We start from the raw sequence: 19,279 nt of genomic DNA on the forward strand, positions 1-19,279 counted from the left end.
TGAAATTGCAACGCTAATTTAAAAGCTATACACGCTCTATTTGTCATTTAACTATTTTATTTTAACACTACAATCATATTTTCCACTACAATTTCTCATAGACGCAACTATCCAACGAAGATTATAAAGACATTTCAGTAATTAAGAAGTTGCAACATTCCTTTTCGTTATTTTTCGTCTGGTTGAGCAATTACTTTTCTTGTCTCGTATTTATTAACTGTGCGTAGATCTGATGTATAAAAATTAAAATCCAAGATGGAATTCAATGTATGTATTGTTATTTTATATATTGGTAGTGTCCGAATTACGAAGTTTCTATATTATTTTCCTAATTGATCTCTTCTTAAAATTATACAGTGAACATTACAACATAGGCTTGGGAAACGTTTAATTTCTGGAAGTAATTTTAAACTCTTCCAAGGTTTGTCTTAAATTGCGAAATGAATCCGAGTTCAGGTGTAAGAGCAGGCGAATTCAAATAAATGTAAATTGTTAAATTAAATAATCCTCTGCAATACGTTTCGCAAACATGTGAATCCGTGAGGCATTCACTTTCACGAATCATCAAGCAGGTATCTGGTTATGGGCATCCTAGTGTTACGTAGTTTAGGACAATATTCACATACTATGAATACTAACTAGTTAGGTAATGAAGCATTGAGTTGTACTTGTTTGACATTTAGCAATGTGGCTAAATATTGCTTCCTGGTTGCATCAACATCAAAGGCTTTCTATGATATATGTAGGTATTTTTACAAAGCTGCAATCATACATTAAATTCTAACATAGTATGAGGCATAAAATATGTGATGGTAATTTAATTAAACCTACTTCGTATAGGTATTAATTTACGTTAGAGCACGGCAGAGGGCTTAGTATAGGTAACAGACATTTATAAGATTGCAAGCGTCTGACGTTGGAATGGATCAAAAAACCTCCCACAAATGGTTTCCTATTAAAGTAGCATAATTTTCTGTAAATCTATAAAAAATTATCGTTGTACATATGTATCCATATTCCTTCTGCGATTGCTTTCCATGTCCTAAGAAATGGCTAGACCGCTTTAAATGATGTTTAGGTTACAATCAGTAGGTCTCAGAAGTGAGAATAATATATCGATAATAATTTTAAGAGCATCTCTAAAATCTAAGCAAATGTTACTTCAGTTATTTACTTAAAGCCTACCATAGCTCACAACCCATCAAACGCAAATGAACAATCGCCATATTAAAAGACAGATTTCAACTAGAAAAATTGCTTGTGCGAATAATTGCAAAATTAAAACTCCCGACGCGGACGTCTGGCTTAATATTCCTGGAAAAACTCTCAGTAAATTGTCAGTTCCCATTTTAGAATAATTTAAATGATCACGTTAGCCAGATTTCAAGATTCTATTTTAAGCGGCATACATATATGTACATACTTTTATTCATTTTTAATAGTATTAGTTTACGTGTATTTGGGACATTACCAAGAGCCTGCGAAAGTGACCTCGCCAACGAAAGTGTTACGGTCTAAACGTTAAACAAGCAAAGAGAAAGCAATGTAGGTGCAATAGTTCAACTCTCTCCTGACAATGAGACTCACACAAGATTACATCAGATAATAAAAATGTGCATTCGCAAGATGTTGTTCTGAGCGATATCAAATTATGTTGCAATCTGCCTTCAAATGAAACCTTGTGGAAATAAGCTGTGTGTGACTGTGTATGAATGCGTGTGAATCGTACAATAATTATTATTAAACACAGTGTTTTTAGTTATAAATAAATATTTAGTTTAGAATTTACAAAACATATATATTACCGAGTATTTTATGAATGACTAGCTTACCGCCCGTGGCTTTGTCTTTTGTTGCTTTGTCTAAAACCTAATAAATTATATACTAAAACCTTCTTCTTGAATCACTCTATCTATTAAAAAAACCGCATTAAAATCCGTTGCGTTGTTTTAAAGATTTAAGCATACATAGGGACATAGAGCCAGAGAAAGCGATTTCATTTTGGTTTCAACTATATTATGTCAGAAGAGAGCAGTCGTTGCAGTGAGAAAATTATTTTCCAACGGCGCGGAGCGTGGCGTCGAAATGTTTTCATCTATTTAGAATAATTTTTAAACTCTTTCGATTTACTGATTAGTAATTTTCAAGTTCATACATTAAAATTAAATACAGTACTGTGTTTGTTCGTTTGTTTGTCTTCTTTCACGTCGGGTCACGGAGCGATTTTATGATATGATTTCCGTGTCTGAAAAAAGTTAGGAGGCTAGAGAGTGACATATGCTACTTTTTACCGCGATGAAACATCTCACTCCCACGGGAATTTCCTTTGACTACGCGGGCGAAGCCGCGCGCGGAAAATGTTATGATTTATATTTTATTTCATAATATTTATATTTCAAATAAAATTATATTAACAAAATTTCAATAAATATAATATATTTATTGAAATTTTGTTAATATAATTTTACAGATAGGTAAATTTTAATATATTATATGTATTAAAATTTACCTATCTGTATAACTTTTATCATTAATCAAAAACAAATGTGATCTCGGTCGAGTATAATTCTACGCTTTTTGTTGGATATGATATTGTTAGTTATCCAAATAGTTCGTGTATTGAATACAGTACTTGTTTTAAACACCCAAAACAACACCCAAAAAACTGTTGTCATGAAAACTGCATTGACAAATGAACAGCTGCAAATATCATTAAATGGAAAATCAATTCGAGAAGTACCTACATTTTGCTATCTAGGAAGTATTCTGAGCCCTAACGGTGGTGCAGAGGTTGATATCGAAAACAGAATACAGAAAGCAAAAGCTGCTTTTGCACAGTTATCTCCGATTTGGAAATCAAGTCGCTTATCCCGTCAGCTTAAATTGCGAATCTTCGAGAGCAATGTGAAGTCGATACTGCTATATGGTTGTGAGACTTGGAAAGTAACACAAGCTATCTCCAACAGACTCCAGGTATGCCTGAACAAATGCTTAAGAAGTATATTACGAATTTTTTGGCCTGATACAATTTCCAATGAAGAACTCTGGAAAATAACCAATCAGCAACCTATAGACCAACAAATCTGCTCCAGGAAGTGGGGGTGGATAGGACACTGCCTTAGGAGGCCGGAACAAAATATAGCAAAAACAGCTTTAGACTGGACGCCCCCGAATGGTCGTAGAATAAAAGGTCGTCCCCCTGCATCGTGGAGGAGATCCGTGGTTGCTGAACTAAATAAAACCGGCCTGTCGTGGCAAGAAGTCAAAGCAAAAGCCCAAAATCGACGTGACTGGAAAAAGTTTACTGAGGCCCTATGCTCCTCGAGGAGTTAAAGGAACAATCATCACTTGTTTTAAACAAACATCAGCCTTGAGCAACATTAGGTTGCTGCATATTTATTTTAATAGCAAGAATAAAAGAACGAGATATTTACTCAAGTAATGGTATTGGCTCGGCATTATTAAAGTTCATAACAATAGACATGCTTATGACGCATTTGCTTGCATTAAATGGAAGAGAAAATTAAATTAAAAACATTTCTAATAATAGTATACCTTAATGACTACTCTGTTTCAAAGGCGCGATGTTATTATACGGTACCGGGAACTTGTACAAAAATGTCGTAGACAATTATCTGAGATACAGACTCTTTTATTATTATCCCGATGTTGCAGTATTCATTATAATATAAAGTAACTAAGATAAAATATATTGTATTTCCGACTTTTAAGTTAATAAAACAATATATTGCACGCCTCATAAGCGAAGCGTTGAGGTGGGTACTACTGTCACTTCGCGCAAAACATCTGATTTTTCAAACTTAAAATGTCTTTATGTATCATACATTGCACTTGTAAGATAATACATACACACACATATTAAGAAAAAACACTATTTTTAACGTTCATGATATTTTTGATGTCATTTTTGTTATTTAAACTAGTTAAAAAACAGTTTAAAAAAGTTCTGTCTTGGACGTCCGTGTGTCTGTATGTGCGGATCCTTTTTCTTGTTAACACGATAGCGACCGAAATACTTTACTAATCGAGTCTTTTTTTTTCTCTTACGCTTGAGTATGCTCAGGAATAGAACCCTTTCATTTTTCAGGGTCTGATTCGATGTGGTTTAATTGTTATTAAATAAACAAAAATAATAATTAATAAATATTTATTAAAAAAAAATTATGAGGAGTGCACTTTTGGATTTTCCAAATTATTTTATCTTATGTCCCTGTTGTCTTATAATTATCTCATAATTAAGGTGTAATTTTCTATTAAATCAATTAGTTCCGCTGATGTTACGGTTGAGTGAAAGTAGTAAGTCTGGATATCGTCAGAAACTGGTTAGGATTCCTAGTGTTATAGCGAAAAGTTCTTATATCATGATCACGTGCTCAAAATGTTAACGATCGCGATATTTAATAGCAAAGAATATAACGGTCCTTGGTTTGTGCGAATGCCTTTTGTTAAAAAAAAAAACATTATTTCATATTATGTAATTAACTAATACATCTATCAAAGTGAAGTCAGTCATCAGCCTTCTGTATCCTGCCAGACCACGACATTTTTTTTCTTCGTCTCCACCGGGAATGGAACCCAGGACCCCTCGGTTTTACGCTCACGCGTCATCCACTGTACCAAGGAGGCGGTCAGTTATGTAATTAACTAATGCATCTATCAGGAAGAATATAATATAAAAGTTAAGCATTTGAAAGTAGATTCTGATTGAACAGTGATAAGGTGAACAAGCATATAAATCATAAATAAAAGTACTGAACCAATGTCTTGACTTGGTTTAAACTTTAATCCCATTAAATATAAATTAATATACCTATCCTAATATATGTCCTCAATGGACTCCTAAACAACTTAACCGATTATAATAAAATTCACACACCATGTGCAGTTCGATCCAACTTGAGAGATAGGATAGTTTAAACATGTAGGTACCTACCACGGGCGAAGCCGGAGCGGACCACTATCTATACTAATATTGCTAATATTATAAAGCTGAAGAGTTTGTTTGTTTGTTTGAACGCGCTAATCTCGGGAACTACTGGTTCGATTTGAAAAATTCTTTCGGTGTTAGATAGCTCATTTATCGAGGAAGGCTATAGGCTATATATCATCACGCTACGACCTACAGGAGTGGAGCCACGGGGGTGAAACCGCGCGGAGCAGCTAGTTACTATAATTTATATAAACTCCGAAAGCGCATTGTAACTAACTAATAATTCAAACTCAAACTCAAACATTTATTTATTCAATTAGACTTCTTCCAGAAGCACTTTTGAAATTCTACTAATATTGCATAACTGCAAATTCTACTTCTAAAAAAATGTTGGATTGACAAGAACTAGCAGTGAAACTCATAAATAACTATTTTTATTAAACCTGCATCACGTTTTGCACGATAGCCTTTGAACGCGGTTGCTGGCTTTGAATTTTTCACACGGCCACCCTAGCCACCCCCACTTTATTTAATAATATATAAGACAGACTTCGTCACATCTTAAAAATATAAGCTCTTTCTTGTATGAGTGCAGGTATAATACCAATATAATAATAATTTAAATCATTTTGAAAATTATTACCCTTCACATAAACCTACTTACATACGTGAAGGTTGAAAAATAAAACCAACATTTTTGGCCACCAGAATATATATTCTGTTACAATGCGATAATTATAAGCAATGTTGTTTCCATTGTTTGACAGTCACGTATAGAACTGCATGAAATTATATCAATAACCTTTGTAATATTATTATTTAACTTTTAACTATTACTAATTAAATAAAAGCTTTAAATTAAATCAAGCAAGTATTGGGACAAGTGTGCGCTTAATATCTTATTTCACAATGTTAGAAAAAACCGTAAACAACAGGATGTGATGTTTGATCGAAAATATAAAAAACTATTACCTAAATTAGAAGACAGAAATATTGCGGTGGAACATTTCATGAAGAAGATCACGTTTCTCCAATTATTCAAGTAATTTAATTAATAGCTATTTACTTAATTATTAAATAGTAACAATTACTAAGTTTTACTTATTATTACTTTTACTAATTTGTTTTTAAGCAACAGGTTATGATTTAATCAAACATTACAAATCAAATGTTATGTATAGTGTTTAAGGTGATTCTGTATAGTTTAATTATTATTATTTTGTTGACATAATTATAAAAATTAAACATCCAAAACCAAAAATTCTTTCATTTTTACACAATTTTTCCACATCTCAACTAATCTTAAAAAGTGCACCATTTGCGAAGTGCACCATTTGAGAAGTGTACAAGTTGCTAAGTTCACCATTTGAGCATGGTGTACAAGTTGAGAAGTGCACCAAATGCGTCAAACCCACCTGAAATTACTTGTTGCGTTAATTACGGATTCAGCAGGTAAATGTGCATTGTATACCGTCACTTATTACTGAATATGCGAGTTAATTAAGTCCGATGTTACACTAAGAGGTATGAGTGTACCAACTCAGTATTTATTAAAGATATCCTCGATCTAAACAAGCGCCGATAGAATTCAGGACAAAGGCGAGCACGGCGATAACATCTCTCTGAATTTTTAACAGCGCAGTTAGTGTAGGAATCACATGTGTTAGCCGAAACTCTCAGAAACATACAAATTTAATATTTATACCTGGCAACACCTTGTTTTACTGGGTTATGAGACATTGCGCATTTGGTAATAACTTTGTGTCTCTTGACAGATTCCAGCCATTGTTATTCTCGTGTTAAATATAAATTACAGGGTTTTATTAAAACTAGAAGTGACTAGAAACAAAACAGTTCATAATCGAGTGTTCAGTGAAAGTTATTATAGTTTTATGCAGTACTTTAATTGGTGGAAAGCAAAAATAATCTTTAAATGCACTCTGGAGCGTGAAATACCTTTACTTCAGAATACGTTGTCATGAATAATTAGGCGAAAGCAATCAGATTTCTAGGGACTATTAAACAACCTTTGTTGTTTGTAATAGTGTTGCATGATGCTTCTACAAAGACCTACCTACACCCAACAAAAACCACTTCATGACCGCCAGGCGCCAATATATATTATACATATAGATAGATTATTTTACTTCAAAGAAATCTATAAAAATGTGTAGTCTCAGTGTCGTCTCTGTCAATTACATTTCAGCTTGACTAGAGCTTGACATACAAATGCACTGTTAGTGGTTGTCTACCATTGTATTATGTATGAGACCACATATCGTCGCATTCTTGCGATGATGTGAGCAAAAATAAAACTGGAAGATGCGGTCGTTCGTTCCTGGATTCTACATACTAATATACCTACAGAGTCTACGGGCTAAGTGAGGCTAGTTACATTTTTAATTAGTTTGATATTCATAGCGTTTTCTGTTAATGTAGCAAAGTATTCTCTTAATTGTTTATGTATGGTCAGCTGCATTTTTAAATTAATTTATATGCAGAGATAGGTAGTAATAGAACGAAGCGGAAATGTAATTACTATAACTTCAATCTAATAAGATTATTATAACTTATTAATGATTAGACGACACATTGATATTAAATAATTTGTTTATTTGAATTATCTGTCCCTGATATAATATAAATAAAATATATAAGCAAAATATAGAAGTATCATATATTTGTTGGAAACATTTATGGTTTGCTGGTGTGTCTGAGCACAAAGCTAACGCGATAACTTTGCTATGTTACGTCTATACCTCGTGTATAAGGGTTCCTATATTTTATAGGAAATATATTACCTACGTAACGTCCTCTTTTAGTCACTAACAATGTTATGGCTAGGACATCACAAAGACTTTAAAGACCGCCGATTTATCCATAAAAGAATTTACTGAAACACAGCAAACTACCGCATTCTATAAGTACGCGTCTTGTGTTGTTGGCATTTTAAAAATAGGTAGTTAAATAATACAATCACTCTTTGACGGTACCTAAATTTCAAAATACATGGTTCTATTAATATCTATTATAGGAATGACGGTCTACCGAGGTATTAGTAGTAGAATAGTACATACTAGAAGCACTGATAATCAAAAATTATGATACTCTCTTGATGTTTTGTTCGTTGAGAATTACTTAGGCCGTAATATTGAATGTTCATTTTTGTATAGTTTTCCGTTCCATTTAGAAGTTTTGTGAGATGGCTCACCGCTCAGGCATCAGGCACGTACATCCAAGCCATAACCCGAAGAACGATGCATCTTCCCCCCATACCATATTAATATATCATTTCATCGTAACTAAGTGAGACAGACAAATTTCTCGCTACTTTATTTAGTATTTATTGAACCGAAAGGTGTGTGATCAATCAAGCGAAAGGCTACGTTATAGTTGATAATTTTTATTTTTTATAATAATTGTATTCATCGGCTTACGTTTATGAAACGCTATATTACTGACTAGCGGTCCGCCCCGGCTTCGCCCGTGGTACATATTTCGCAATAAAAGGTAGCCTATGTTCTTTCTCAGGATCTAAAGATTGTCTGTGCCAAATTTCATCAATATCGGTTGAGAGGTTTATGCGTGAAAAGTTGAAAACCATACATACCTACATACATACATAATTACAAACTTTTCCTCTGTATAATATTATATTACTAATAGGCTTTTATGCCTTACTTAACTTAAAATTAATGCAGGCATGCTTTTGAATTGGGGGTAATCATTACATATCTATGTATGATTTAGAATTATAAACTTTAAAAGGAACTGGCATAAAAGCCACTATGCGGAATACTTAATCATTGGTAAATTGTACCTCTCAAAATGCGCCATACAATTTCCAGAGCACGATACTCGAAGCAAACGCTAACTAGTGATGAGATGAAGCTCTATTTACCGGAGATTTCTAGTCGATCAGTCAAAAGCTTAGACGACGTTTATAGATTTGCCGGCATAAGTACGTAATTTGTTCTGAATGACAACTTCGTTTAACAAGAAAATTTATAAGCCCATTCCTGGATGAGATGCACCATAACAAAACAAAAAAGAAAATTCTTACGAGCGAAAGCCATAATAATATATTATCATTTTTTTCTGGAGCCTTACGTCTGAGAACACACTTTTTAAAAAGTAAAAAATGTACAACACAAACAGTGTGCAAAATAACCGTTTATCTTAAGCATATGTCAAGAACGGCTTAAGTTAACTTAGTAGGGAAATGTTAAGGAAAAAAACTCACTCACACGTTTACCTTGAATATATTTCCCTTTTTTAATAAAGGCTTGTCACTCACGTAATATTTTAACTTTATTTTCCTTATTATACCAATTATTATCAGTTTTTATTACTTATTGTACAAATTCGTTATAGGTATTATATGTATTTATGCTTAAATCGGTGACATTTTCATAATTAGTTTATAGATGAATAATTACGTGTTTCAATGTACATACATAATGTTATGGATATAATGATAGTTGTATAATATATCGTACTATTATTAAAGAAATGTAAATAAGTAGTGTAATACTGTACATGATTACGCTTAAAATTTTTCGCTATCAAATTGTGAAAGTGGTGTTGTACCACGTCGCGGTTGACGGCAAACGCGTTATACCTTTACCGCGAGGAAAAGTGCTCTTAATTATTAACGTCGACGAGCCACTTCGCAAACGTGCCGCAAGAAACCGCCTCATGATACGTTAAACAGGCGTGATAGGCTGGAAAGGAGCTTCCTTTAACTGCCTACATTTATTCATCTTTAATATTAAGGATTTTTATAACCCTGATGGAAAAAGCTGCTTCGAGTTTAAAACCTTGTCGGAGCGGCATAGCTTATTTACAAATTGGCACCGATGCCGACTTCAAAGTCACAATAGATGAGATACATTTTTAAACATGTTTTTTATACACCAAATTCGTCTGGGTCTTGGGCCAATCGTCCGTAATAAAGTAGGCAAAGATCGCACACAACCGCCGCGCCGTTCGTGTATTATTCAAAGGGGTGGAGGCCACATGTGTCCACTGACAATTCACAGTCGACCGGAAACTGTTTTCCTATAGAAACTGTAATGAAAACTCACTGCCGCGGCTGGCTGGCTTCTGCACTGTGCAAAATTTTTATGCCGAAGTACGCGCACCGATACATCAATCGTTCAGATTTACGTTTCCAAGGAGAGTGAATAATGTTCGGCACATGTAACGTATCCTTTTATTATACATAGAGTGAAACTAAATATACATATAAATGTGCGATGAACGTCTGATGTTGATTTTCAACGTACAACTTTTGTAAAGTTTTGTTTCGAATAGATTCAGAAATTAACTTTTTAACGGAAAGTCACAAAGTTTAGTAAATAATTTTATAAAATACTAGCGGTCCGCCCCGGCATCGCCCGTGTTTCTATCTCTCAAGTTGGATCGAACTGCACATGGTGTGCGAATTTTATTATAATCGGTTAAGACGATACACAAAAAAAAATCCACTGCTTGGCGGGCGGAGTCTAATAGCTCGCTATCGCGAACGCGGGTGTGCGCGAAGTCATTCTTGCAAACTCGCCGCGCTGCCGCTGGCCGACTCGGGACAAACATGTATGGAGTCGTCATACAGTTATAATATTGTTATACATTTATTCAATTGTTGATTTATTGGTTTTATTTTCTTGCTTATAAACAAATAATCTTCTTTCCAACAACTACTTAGACATTATTAATAATTATTATTTCGTAATGTTTACTTTATTACAAAATAATACAGGTTATAAATAATCTTTAAAATAACAAAAAATATTGTTACTCTGAAAAAATGAAATGGTACTCAATAACGCGGACTACTGAATTGATTTAGATAGAATTTGATGCTGACGTAGATATTACATCATGCCCAGAAATGAAAGGTACTATTTCTGAAAGAAGTTATAAACCCTAATTCTTCTCAGTCAAAGTCAAGAGTGGAAGATATCACTAATACAGTAAAACTGATGCGAAACTTTGGATGTTAATTTGTATATTTTTTTGTTAGTTGTTACTTAATCACGTCAAGACTACATTACCAATTTTGATAAAATATAGCTAATTGCCTGGATTTACACATAGGATACTTTTTATCCGAACTGAACACTTCTGTGGGATAAAACAGGATTCACGATATAACCTAATTCCACGCGGGCAAAGCCGCGGTCGGAATGATATTTTTTTAAATAAAAAAATTGTTTAAAAAAAAACACAAAATATATTGACGCATGTATTTATTTTTTGCACTCTATTATAATTGTAATTATTCATTACAAATAATCAAAATAAAATAGCCAGAACAAAGTTAGGCCCTGGTAGGGTAGGTAGGCAGGTACAGCAATGTGAGACGAACACTGGCTTATTTATACCAATAATAATGTATTATAAACATTAAATTAAGTTTACTTTCTAACAACAAAAATACATAATATTAGCTAATGTGAAAGCGAATCAACCAATCATCCCACAAAAATGAAATGTGCACACAAATATTCATCAAAATCGGTTCATGTCATTAGGAGGAGTGACTGCAGCGCCATCTTCCGGGCCCAATTGTGTTTCCAGATCACCCAGGAACTCAATTTAATATACTTACACAAAATTTTTCGAAATGAAAACTCACATTACTATGTAAATATGAATATAAACCTGTTTTATTACTAAGCAATTTCCCGCACAGGTGTAGTAAGTATAAATGAAATAAATATCAACATCAAATTCTTTATACAACATACTTATCTACCACCTTCTAAGAAATGTAATTCTTGAAATTATTTCGTATTTTTTTTAAATATAATACTACTCCAATGAGCTCCTGTTCCATATTATGTCCGCCATACTTCCACTAAGTTCACCATGATTTTTTATTTCTTTGCACTTTGTTGCTTTTTGCTAAAAATGGAATCATGCGATAAAACCAGTAGAACGTTGATAACATACATTTTTGACTGAATAAAGGTACTTACGAAGGAGTGGGTTCACATTGTGAACAATCAGTGGGTTTATTTTCCTTCTGGATTCCGGATTTCTGAAAAGATTATCTATGCTATAAATGAAAAAACCTTACACATTCGTTATGTACTTAAAACAGGGGTACATATAAAACATCGTCTATAATACAATTATCATCAAATTTAAAATAAAACCAACTTACTTCATTAATTTGTTCCAATTGTAAGCATTCTTTTTCCTCCAACCTTTATGTTTCTTCTTCTTATTTTCTTTATTGTCCCCATTTGTCTCATTTTGTCTTATCGTGTTGTCACCCTTTTTTACGATTGCGCGAGCGACACAAGTTCCCCGTGTGACGGCCGTAGCGGGAATGACTCGTGCAGCGATCGGGGTAGGAAGGTACAGGGCGGCTCTCGCTATATTGGCTGGTCGCGCGCTAATTTCAAGTATTTCTTGTTTATTTCAAAACCATCGCATATTTCAAAATTCTAAATCGGTAGACGTATAGGTTGTATATTTTATAGTTAATACCCAAAAAGTCGTAACTTTACGTTTTTTATTTTGAAGATGCCAGAGATTATAAAAAAATAACAATGAGAACTTTGTATTTTTTTTCTATCGAGAAAATATCATGGAATCATGTTTCTAAAACGGTAGACGTATTGTGTTACTATTGAACTTTCTTGTCAAGAATTTTCATCACGACAACTTTAATAATATAAAAATTACGAAGGTTTAAAAAGGGCCGTAAATGTTAGAAAAATTAATTCATCACCTTAAGAGGTTTAGGAGTCCATTGAGGACAAACATTGTGACACGAGATTTATAATATATTAAGATAAATAATTTTTATTCTTATTTAACCATCTATTCGAAGCTTGCGCTGAACAAATTAGTGTAATATAGTCGGCGACCTTTTTGCTAATTAGTTTTATTTATGAAATAAACAAAGTATGTAGGTTATTAAGCATGAGTTATTCGTGGATGTAATACATTTTTTGGGTAGATTAATCAAATTAGCATCAAAACTAGGAATAAGAATGGCAGGTGAAATTTATGAAAAAAGCAAGGGTCCATAATATATTGCTTCATTATTCATTAATAATTTATATGCAAATTCATAAAAGCTGAAAAGCTTGTGAAAAGCAGATACGAATTCGTCTATGCAGTTACTCAATCTTACTTTAATATGACATGCGTTCTACATAAACTGAATATATCATACGATATATGTACTATTTGTTGTTGGTAAAACAGAAATAAGAAGTAATATCCTCAACAACATAACATTTCGCTGGCATTGTCTACGGCGGAACTTTTTGAGAGCCACATTAATTGAAGGGCTCCCTGAATGGGTTGAATGGGAAACAACGTAAGTAGGTGAAATATGAAAGAGCTCGGTAAGTTTTAATTCTGTCGATTCAACTTCTTGGATGGCTCGTGTTAATAATTCAGTGGCTGAGGGAAAGACCGCATCGTTACCGGAGTGCCACGCGGTTACCGCTTCACTTCTTAGAGAATTACTTTTTTACTCAAATCGATACTAGGGAAGCAGAGGCTTGTACGTTCCGTGTGTACAGCTTTTTAACATATAAATTATAAAATATTTCGGTTAAATTTTCGTAGCGAAAGTGGTTTTTGTTATTTATATGAAAGTACAATTTTAATTACATACTTCACAATCGAAGTATTTAAAACTTGAATCAAAAACTTTATATCCCTTTTCTATGATATATTTGCGCGGAACTCTACCGAGTTGGGCACACTCATTAGTTTATAACTTGTGGTATCTGGTATCCGTTCAGTGGGTTTCGACGTCCTTTTTGTAAGTTTGTATGCGTGCATGCAGGAACAAACATAAACACACCCATCCATCCTCAAAAGCTCATGTTTTCAATATTAGTAAGAGTAAAATAAGAAAAGATGTTTCGGATTATTTTACTCTATTTGCATTAACGTTGTTTTAATTTTTTCTAGGTAGACATGATTTACCACCATAGACCGCGTCACCGCTTTCCATCAGGTGGGACTGTGGTCAAATGTCTACCTATCCTAATTAAAAAAAAAAATGATGGTTCGTTTTTGTGCTTCAATATTTAAAAGGGCGGGTTTTTAATATAATATTCGTATTATTTATAATAGCATGAAATCCATTTATATTTATGGAAAATACTTCTAGTTATTGTTTGTTATAAGTCTCATCAATCTTAAATCTAACTTCCCGTAACTCCCACCAGCTCTGTACTGGATACTCTTGCAGAACAGTTTCCAAATAAGATTATATGATCAATAAGGTTTTCACTATTATTGTTGTTTTAATAAACTTCTTTTTACAGCTATAAATATCATGTAACATTTATTTCTAAATTCTAGTTTATTATTTCAGATAGGAAAGGAAAAATTTAAGTGTCTGCAGTAGATTTATTATCGTCAATGAATTTGGCATCGCGTTATTATAAATTCAATATTGCAGATAATGCAATAAGATCTATGATACTTTGTTCAGAATCTTGAAATAAAATAAAATCTTTAAACCCCAAAACTGTTCAAATGTTGTTTGTACCTATGTATATTATAATTTATCTATTTTTTGGTAACCAATAGAGAAAATTGTGAAAATTATAATCAATAGTTATAAGCTTTAACAATATTTTGTGGCATAAATGATATACCTATTTATAAAACAAGCATAATGAATGGGTCGCAATTATCGGAGTTTATTCTAATGTTAATATTGACGCTAGTCTCCAAAATGTGTATTTAAATTTAATTTTGAATTAATAATAAAGAAACATTATAGTCGACAGCGACCATCATTTAATGTTTAGGGAGAAGAGACGAATGTGCGACGAATTGGTTGTATTTTTTCGATATTAAGTATTAAACAGCGGCAAACCTCACCCGGGCTATAAACTGCGCCCGTCGTGTATCACGCAGACCTTCACTTCTCCCATACCCTACAATCTTATTTTATTACTCGTGCTGCGCCTAAATTCTCCGATTATTAATGTTATTCCGCCAATACACTATACGGAAAGCATATATGTTGGCTGGCTGGCATCAATGTTTCAATTTTTTATAGGTACGTGCTGTTAGTCGTAACGTGCAATGTTAGAACTAATAGACGATGGCGGAAGACCAAGCTCAGGTACCGACCTGTGAACGCAGCTGGGTGATGCAGGTCCTCAGCGTCACTCCATCTAACAAAAAGCATACATCAAAATATATTTTTCCTCAAAACAGACGCAAAGCCATTCAATTCGCAATCGCAGCGTTCGCAGTGCCCGAATTTCGTGTATGCTTTTTGATAGAAGTGAATACTAATTTAGCTGCCTAATGAAACACATGAACGGGAAATTCATCAAGCATAAATAGAAAAGAGCAAAACTTCGCGTAGCTACATTATAAAAAGCATTTCCATATTTTTCGTAGTATACCTACTGTTGAATTAGTTATGTAAAACTGAAGCAATACCGCCTATGAGAAGAATCATTGTATGTACCCACATATAAGTATTATAAGTATATTTACTTTTTAAATTTAATATGATTTTAGTAGATTTAATATGAAGATTTATCTATTTTTATCGTACAACTAGCGGTCCGCCCCGGCTTCGCCCATGGTAAGTACATGTTTACGTTTTCTCTACATAAGAACCATCCTCGTACTTCAAGGAATATAATAAAAAAATAATTATCGAAATCGGTTCAGCCGTTCTCGAGTTATGCGCTTACCAACACATTTTGCGATTCATTTTTATATAATATATCGTACAATAATTGCATTTAAAAATAAAGCTTCGAATTGTAGTTGTGATAAAAATTTTATTATTATCATCTACAAAAGGGTTATCAAAGGCCACTACACAATATTGAGTGTCCGCTGCTGGGCGCCTCATTTTAAAAATTATTTATCTACAACAGATAAATCAACCTTGGATAGTATAGAGGACATTCTTCAATCTGTGTTTCTATGAAAGCACTATTAAATAATCATTAATATAGATAATAATAAAACAGGATTATATTCATGATATGATTGTATAGTCACCGAACCTCGAAAAGTGTACAAAGTTTGAATTGAAAGTGTCCGTTTAAAATTGGTCGAAATCGAGTGTAGAGGAGTCGGTTACAAACAAACAATATGTCGTTTAAATCCAAACATACAGGTGGAGCTAATAAAAGCGTGCGATATAAAGGTATACGGTAAGTCCGCGGACCAATGAAAAGAAAAACATTATACAATATCCATATCTAAACTTAAGACGATACACAAAAAAAAATCAACTGCTTGGCGGGCGGAGTCTAATAGCTCGCTATCGCGAACGCGGGTGTGCGCGAAGTCATTCTTGCAAACTCGCCGCGCTGCCGCTGGCCGACTCCGGACAAACATGTATGGAGTCGTCATACAGTTATAATATTGTTATACATTTATTTAATTGTTGATTTATTGGTTTTATTTTCTTGCTTATAAACAAATAATCTTCTTTTTAACAACTACTTAGACATTATTAATAATTATTATTATTTCGTAATGTTTACTTTATTACAAAATAATACAGGTTATAAATAATCTTTAAAATAACAAAAAATATTGTTACTCTGAAAAAATGAAATGGTACTCAATAACGCGGACTACTGAATTGATTTAGATAGAATTTGATGCTGACGTAGATATTAGGTACATCATGCCCAGAAATGAAAGGTACTACTTCTGAAAGAAGTTATAAACCCTAATTCTTCTCAGTCAAAGTCAAGAGTGGAAGATATCACTAATACAGTAAAACTGATGCGAAACTTTGGATGTTAATTTGTATATTTTTTTGTTAGTTGTTACTTAATCACGTCAAGACTACATTACCAATTTTGATAAAATATAGCTAATTGCCTGGATTTACACATAGGATACTTTTTATCCGAACTGAACACTTCTGTGGGAAAAAACAGGATTCACGATATAACCTAATTCCACGCGGGCAAAGCCGCGGTCGGAATGATATTTTTTTAAATAAAAAAATTGTTTTAAAAAAGACACAAAATATATTGACGCATGTATTTATTTTTTGCACTCTATTATAATAATTGTAATTATTCATTACAAATAATCAAAATAAAATAGCCAGAACAAAGTTAGGCCCTGGTAGGGTAGGTAGGCAGGTACAGCAATGTGAGACGAACACTGGCTTATTTATACCAATAATAATGTATTATAAACATTAAATTAAGTTTACAACAAAAATACATAATATTAGCTAATGTGAAAACGAATCAACCAATCATCCCACAACAATGAAATGTGCACACAAATATTCATCCAAATCGGTTCATGTGATTAGGAGGAGTGACTGCAGCGCCATCTTCCGGGCCCAATTGTGTTTCCAGATCACCCAGGAACTCAATTTAATATACTTACACAAAATTTTTCGAAATGAAAACTCACATTACTATGTAAATATGAATATAAACCTGTTTTAGTACTAAGCAATTTCCCGCACAGGTGTAGTAAGTATAAATGAAATAAATATCAACATCAAATTCTTTATACAACATACTTATCTACCACCTACTAAGAAATGTAATTCTTGAAATTTTTTCGTATTTTTTTAAATATAATACTACTCCAATGAGCTCCTGTTCCATATTACGGCCACCATACTTCCACTAAGTTCACCATGATTTTTTATTTCTTTGCACTTTGTTGCTTTTTGCTAAAAATGGAATCATGCGATAAAACCAGTAGAGCGTTGATAACATACATTTTTGACTGAATAAAGGTACTTACGAAGGAGTGGGTTCACATTGTGAACAATCAGTGGGTTTATTTTCCTTCTGGATTCCGGATTTCTGAAAAGATTATCTATGCTATAAATGAAAAAAATCTTACACATTCGTTATGTACTTAAAACAGGGGTACATATCAAACATCGTCTATAATACAATTATCATCAAATTTAAAATAAAACCAACTTACTTCATTAATTTGTTCCAATTGTAAGCATTCTTTTTCCTCCAACCTTTATGTTTCTTCTTCTTATTTTCTTTATTGTCCCCATTTGTCTTATTGTGTTGTCACCCTTTTTTACGATGGCGCGAGCGACACAAGTTCCCCGTGTGACGGCCGTAGCGGGAATGACTCGTGCAGCGATCGGGGTAGGAAGGTACAGGGCGGCTCTCGCTATATTGGCTGGTCGCGCGCTAATTTCAAGTATTTCTTGTTTATTTCAAAACCATCGCATATTTCAAAATTCTAAATCGGTAGACGTATAGGTTGTATGTTTTATAGTTAATATCCAAAAAGTCGTAACTTTACGTTTGTTATTTTGAAGATGCCAGAGATTAAAAAAAAATAACAATGAGAACTTTGTATTTTTTTTCTATCGAGAAAATATCATGGAATCATGTTTCTAAAACGGTAGACGTATTGTGTAACTATTGAACTTTCTTGTCAAGAATTTTCATCACGACAACTTTAATAATATAAAAATTACGAAGGTTTAAAAAGGGCCGTAAATGTTAGAAAAATTAATTCATCACCTTAACGAAAAACATTAGTATAAAAAAAAAATTAATAATATATTTCCTTTATAGAAAATTTTCTAACTCTGTGAATAAGTTGAACAGAATATTATACAGCTTCCATTGTAAAAAAAGGTAAAAAAGGTACCGGGAAAGTTTGCCGGGTAACTAAAGACTTCAACACAAATATAAAACACAAAAATAAAAGTAGATTTATTATTTATTGCTGGCTGTAGTTATGGTACAAACAAATAGTATAAACAAAAATTGTGGATCCATTGATACATCTTCATTGAAATGGAATGTTGGACGGCACGACAGATAGAAACTAATAACAAGCAAAGTGCGAGCTCTCGATAATATTGCATTATCACGGAGACTGATTTGTGTAGTCGCAAGGGATTTGAGAGGGATTCAATCTCAATAACATAATTAAATTATAAATGGAAAAATAATCTGGCGTGAAAAAATATCTATAAAATTGGGTCCACGGGATATCAGTGACAATAAAATGAAAATAATAAAGTAATAGTTGGAGATCAATCGGCGCGGTCGCGGTGGTTAGACTAAACGTAGCTAACACTGTTCAAATCGTAACATTTTTCATAGCATTTATATGTGTGTGTGTATGTATGGAACGCCTATTATTTCATAAATTAAAATTACATATATAAATTTCTTAGGATATATATTATATGAATCCACTAAAAATCAACATGTAACAAGTTTATCTTGACCATTGTTTATAATTCATTATTATCAGATATTATTTAATAATTGTTGTTTTATGGTAGCCTTATCTCCGCAGGTATTGCATAGTTACCGATATGACCTCTCCCGCATC

The 19,279-nt window shown here is 33.1% G+C and overlaps 1 protein-coding gene and 2 long non-coding RNA genes across 4 annotated transcripts in view; all 3 read right to left on the reverse strand.

Annotated features, from left to right (window-relative positions):
• Nucleotides 1-19,279, reverse strand: part of Fkbp14 (peptidyl-prolyl cis-trans isomerase Fkb14) — a 41,157-nt gene that overhangs the window by 5,171 nt on the left and 16,707 nt on the right. The gene's annotated exons all lie outside the window — the stretch shown is intronic.
• Nucleotides 11,188-12,678, reverse strand: LOC149491167 (uncharacterized). The gene is made up of 3 exons (XR_016317670.1): nt 12,123-12,678; nt 11,935-11,996; nt 11,188-11,860 (listed from the first exon to the last, which is right to left on the reverse strand). It is a non-coding gene; the product is annotated as an uncharacterized LOC149491167 (long non-coding RNA).
• On the reverse strand, nt 16,205-18,443 carry LOC149491168 (uncharacterized). Its single transcript, XR_016317654.1, has 3 exons — nt 17,891-18,443; nt 17,702-17,763; nt 16,205-17,627 (listed from the first exon to the last, which is right to left on the reverse strand). It is a non-coding gene; the product is annotated as an uncharacterized LOC149491168 (long non-coding RNA).

Source organism: Colias philodice, chromosome 1 (assembly GCF_061535455.1).
Source record: "Colias philodice isolate Cphi_HAF_F1 chromosome 1, ilColPhil1 Martin Lab GWU primary, whole genome shotgun sequence".
NCBI classification, from domain to species: domain Eukaryota; kingdom Metazoa; phylum Arthropoda; class Insecta; order Lepidoptera; family Pieridae; genus Colias; species Colias philodice.